This window comes from Octopus sinensis, linkage group LG5, assembly GCF_006345805.1.
Source record: "Octopus sinensis linkage group LG5, ASM634580v1, whole genome shotgun sequence".
NCBI classification, from domain to species: Eukaryota; Metazoa; Mollusca; class Cephalopoda; order Octopoda; family Octopodidae; genus Octopus; species Octopus sinensis.
The window spans coordinates 35,857,380-35,863,379 of NC_043001.1; the positions used below are offsets into that span (position 1 = coordinate 35,857,380).

The window sequence follows — 6,000 nt, forward strand, 5'->3', positions numbered from 1 at the left end:
CAATGCAGAATCGTTTCTAAAAAAAAAAAAAAAAAGAACCTTTAGATTTAGGGACTAAAGGCCTATTTTCAGAAGAATTCAGACAAAGAAATGTGTAGAATCTATGTAAACACAAATTTCTTTGACTGTATTCATCTGAAGACAAGCCTTTGCGCCCAAAATGTAAAGGTCTTTTCTAAATTTCTGCGATGTCAGTTTTCCTTATGTTTCATTTCATTTTGAAATAGTATTAAAAGAGGAATCAGAAAGCTTGAACATTAACGACCAAGTCCTTTATTTTAAACTCTTTCATGAAAAGAAAAAGAAACTGTATTTTCATATCAAGTTCTTGTATTTTAAAATAAATGTATTTATTGTCTATCGAACTATCGATTACAAAATAACTGTTGGGAATAAACGATTCTATGATCAGAATAAGTTTTTCATTCAATTAGGTTTTGCTTTTCAATTTAAAATAATTTCTTTCTTCTTTTGAATGTTTTATCAAATGGTTTTACATGCGGCTAATTTAATACTCAGTCCAGTAGAAGACTTATTGTTTTGCTTTTGCAAAATTCATATATCTATTAAATAAAACTTTTTTCCCACATTGTGTTGTAGATAGATGTTATTGAAGGCCGTGTAAGTAATCAGTTTTATGTTTCAAAGAACTTTCGTTTCATTGAAGAATTATAATAAAATTATCAGAAGTTAGAGTCAAAGGTTTGACAGACAGACCCATGTGTATCTATCAAGACTTGATGTATAACATTAGACACGTAACGTGACTTTCGATCTTTGTCTTATGAAATCAAACCAAATGAAAATTTGTTTCACGCCAAACTTTCCTGACGCACATCGATGATTTAACCACCATCATAACACTATACACATGTGTGTGTGTGTATATACACACACACACGCACACATACACAAAATCTTTTCCTTGTTTCAGTTAATGGACCACCTTGTGGAAATATTCGAACAGACTGACCATAGTACTAATTTTTAAATGATACTCATTCTATCAGTCCTTTCGCCGAAACGCTATGTTACGTGGGCGTAAAGAAGGAGTTGCAGGGACAAAGACATCCCTCCCCCATACATATATGTGTCGGGCTTCCAACCGGTTTCCGTGTACCAAATTCAGTCACAAGTAAACTGTATGGGACACTTGCCACGCAGTGGGACTGAACCCGAACCCAAATGGTCAAATACTGGGAAAGCGAATTTTTAAACTACACATGTATGACTGCACTTTATGCACACATACACACACACACACACACACACACAAGAAAATGCAACCAGACATCCATACAGATGAACATATCTCAAGGACGCAGTTGTATACAATTTTCTTGTATTGGCATACACAACTTTTCGTCATGTGTTTTGCATGAAAAATATACCATTACTAGAATAAATCTGAATACGCTGATGTTAATGATATTCTATGAAACTAAATATTTTTTTTTAACTGTTTTGCTTTTAGTTAGTTGTAAATCTTCAGACGGATTCCTTTATTCGACGTTAAAATGTCTTACGTTATTTTCAAAGTAAATTAACTTCCGTATCACAAATCACGTTAATAGTTTAATCTGCCAACAGCAGTTCTCCTTCAGACGTTAAATGTGTAAGCGTACGCACGTACCTCTGTGTGTGTGTATGTGTGTTGTGTTTGTACCTGTATATTTTAATAGGCATCATTGACTTTAGTAAACTGTTCATAAGGGGGGAAGGGTACAGCAGCTGAAAAAAATACAACTTAGAATGTTATATCTACTTAACGATCTTATACGGTTGTCACACAATGCTAACCCCGATAAAGAATGAACTCAGAAACATAAGGGGTAAAACCAAGTATTTTAAGACAAATTCCAGTCAACCCGCTGTCCAGAAATTATTCGTGAAATTTTTGCCCGCTGATTTTCTTTAATTACACGACATAAGTTATCCAAGATTTGAACCATCTAGAAAGCAATCCTGTTTGAAATGTGGGGTTCTGTCACCAATTCATCAAACTTAATGCTTTAGAGCTACTATAGGGTAGGTTGGAAGGGGCCATTTGACCTACTAGAAATGACAGTCTAATATCTTTTAAAATGATATCCTAAGGTCCTTTAAAGTTTTTTGTCTTGTTATGGATTCGTTTTTTTTTTATATATATGTTTTTGCTAGAAAAAGAGCCGAGCTTGTAGAGTAGCATGCCGGGAAGATGCTCAGCGATATTTCGTCCGGTTTTACATTCTGCGTTCAAATTTCGTCAAGGTCAACTTTGTCTTTCATCCTTTCGAGATCGATAAAATAAGTACCTGTTTGATCATGGAGGTCGATATAATCGACTTACCCACTTTTCCGAAATTGCTGGCTCTGTGCTAAAATTTGAAACTAACAGGTTTTACTTATGATGTTAGATGGTACTCATGGTTCTATATCGAGCCTCTGAGAGTGTGGACACAGAAAGAGGAAAATTTCCTGAAACTAAATACTAGGGTCTGAATATTTGCAAGGGAACGGAATCTGCTAAATGACCTCAAAGTGTCAAAAGGTGATTGTGTAAAAATATGTGACGGATTAAGTCTACGACCCATCGAAGTCAGGCCACGGCGGGGTTTAACTTCAGAACAGAAGACAAAGAGTCGACACAAAACAAAAACAGAAAGAATCAAGGTCGACGTTCGCTACACTTCCGCCTATCCTCCTCCCCGATAGGACAACATGCAAAGTTGATCGCGACGGGATTTGAAATCAGAGCCCTGAAAACCAGACCAAACACCGCATAATCTGATGCACTAAGGGCTCGGAAAATTCAGCGGATAATTCCATGCATAGGTGGTCGTCTCTGTCAAAGTACATATGATGCGTTTAAACTCACTCACTCTCTCTCTCTCTCTCTCTTTCTCTCTCTCTTTCTCTCTTTCTCTCTATCTCTCTCTCTCTCTCTCTCTGAAACTTTTAATCTGCGTATATGTATGTATTTCCAATATGTATGTGTTAGTGTTAAGGTATGGTATGTTCAAATGTTTTTGTGAATGTATAGGACTTGTTTATTCTAGATTTAATTGAAATACACCTTAAAGCTGAAACCGTTGCAGATAATTGCTCACATATATAAACATACACACATGCATACACTCATTTACATACGCATGTATATAGGCGTATATTCATTTACATTCGCATATATAGTCATATATTCGCGTACGTATGTATACACAAACACACACACACACATATGTATATATATATATATAGAGAGAGAGAGAGAAAGCGAGAGGGAGAGAGAGATATGTACATATAGCTATACTCATCCATATAAGTATATTTACGTACATAACTTCATCTCTCTTTATCTGTCTGCCTGTCTGTCTGTTTTTCTGTATATATGTATGTATGTATGTATGTATTTATGTATGTATTTATGTATGTAAGGTGAAAGTATACATGCGTGTGTGTGTATGTATATGAATATAGTTTATGAAGAAAATCGTTATTACTCCAGTCAAAAAATTAGAAATACACGAATGAAGCGACAAGAAGTATCAAAGCACTTGATCGAGACACACGAACGCACATTACACACACACATACAAATACATACGTATATACACGCCCCACCCTCCACGCATATACACACACACAATGTCGAAATGACATTAATGTCAACGACGGTGAGTGTGTTGGGTTTGTTTGAGGAACGTAATTGAAAAGCACTCAAGCAAACAGAATAGATTCTAATTGGTCTTTTGAAGAAAGAAGGAAATCCCTTTGGTAGGCTGCATTGCCGCAAGAAGCTGGGGGAAACTCAATCATCGATTGAATGCCTGATAGGGTTTTCCCTCTGAAATCTGATTGGTTAGAAAGTATGAACGACAAGATGGACAAATGTGCATCCGTCTACCTTCACACACACACACACACGTATAAATATATGTCTGTCTGTGAGCGTGTGTAGGCGTTTGTATGTGTGTAAATGCATGCATACATTATAACTTTATGTTATATCATAGTAAGATATACAAACAGTCAAGTGTGTATTAGTTTCGGTTGTACAGAAAAATATGGCTTAGTATAAGACATATATTTTATCAAAGACAAACTTCACGACTTTCTAAATTGTTTTCCGCACTAAATTCTGTAATATTTCTTTTTTTGAATTATGAAAATATTGGCTTTGGGAAAACGATACACTGAGTATAGACATATTTTCTACATCACAGAATTTTGTCGTCATTGTCTAATCAATTTCTTTCTTTTTTACAAGAAGGCGATTTTGCCCATAACATGGAGAACATACAGGGATATGGATGAAATAAAAACCGATGCTTAAATACGCCAGCATGAAACCATGCTAATTAATTTGGTAGAACGCAGGACTTTATGTAAGTTTTGATGAAGGATGTGAACACAGAGACAAGCTCCTGAGACAAAGAGAAGAGAATGCATCGAGAATGTGCGAATGGAGATTGAATGCAAAGCGGTAGATGGACGGCCAGAGTGAAAGTGGCAAATGGACGAAGCAGCACAATGCTAGGGTAAAATCTGGAAACAGTTAGTGAAGAAAATTTTTTCATCAGATTACTAACGTGTCCCAGACTCAAGTCAGATAAAGACAGCATGGAACTGAAGGTGAGTCATCTTAATATGATTTCCTTCTTAAACACATGGTCTGCTATTCATAGGGCAGAGGTATAGCTAACTTAATTATACCTGCCCTTGAGTTATTCTAATACGACAGCCATATTCTGTTGCAATGGTCAGTGTTTCGCATATCGTTGTAGTGGACAATCAATAATGTTTCAGTTAATGATGTTAGTATCTCTATGCTGGTAGCATTAAGCTTTATGATAATCATGCACTGTATTAGGTACCAAATTTAAACACGTACACACATCACTCTCTCTCTCTATATATATATATACACACACACACACACATACATATATATGTATATATATATATATATATATATATATATATATATATATATATATACATACATACACACATATACATATATATACATATATATATATATACACATACATATATATATATACGTAATATATATATATATACAACGGCGGTGCATCAGCATGAGCTGAAACTTTAAAAAAATACATACATACACACACACACACACACACACACACATATATATATACACGTGCGTGTGCGTGTGTAATTTTGGAATAAAATGTAAAGGAAAATAAGTAATTGCTTCAAATTCTGGTACAAAGCTAGCAATCTGATGGCAAGGGGTTAGTCGACCGCGTGGACACCAGTACTTAATTGGTATTTTATCGACTCCAAAATAGTAAAAGCAAAATCGGCTCTGACAGAATTTGAACTTAGTATGTAAGGACCTGGAAGGAATGCCGTTAAGCAAATTTGTCAAATACGCTAACGATTCTGCCAGCTTGTGCCTTAAAGTAAAATATGAAATAATCTAAAAGCCATACAAAAACGAATGACCAAAAAATTAACTGCTAGATACTGCAAAACAAATAATCGGTTAGTGCCATCTAATCTACTCTATTTTCATTGTCAGTAATGTTTGGTCACATCTGCCAATGGAGTTTAATATTGTGTATCTTCAACATATTAGTAAAGGAGGATAGCGTGCTGGCAGAATAGTTAGCACGTCGGGCGAAATACTTAGCGGTATTTCGTCTGCCGCTACGTTCTGAGTTCAAATTCCGCCGAGGTCGACTTTGCCTTTCATCCTTTCGGATGTTGTACCAGTTACGCACGGGGGTAGATATAATCGACTTAATAGGATTGTTTGTCCTTGTTTGTACCCTCTGTGTGTAGCCTCTTGTGGGCAGTAAAGAAATAGGTATTTCGTCTGCCTTTACGTTCTGTGTTCAAATTCCGCAGAGGTCGACTTTGCCTTTCATCCTTTCGCACTGGGGTCATTTTAACCGACTAGCCCCCTCCTCCAAAATTTAGGGTCTTGTACATAGAATCGAAAATATTTAGCTGCATTTTGCCCATCCTGAGTTCAAATTCCGTCGT

General features: G+C 35.9%; 1 protein-coding gene across 2 annotated transcripts in view; it reads right to left on the reverse strand.

The window, feature by feature from the left end:
• Positions 1-6,000, reverse strand: part of LOC115212320 (inactive tyrosine-protein kinase 7) — a 262,230-nt gene that overhangs the window by 149,717 nt on the left and 106,513 nt on the right. The gene's annotated exons all lie outside the window — the stretch shown is intronic.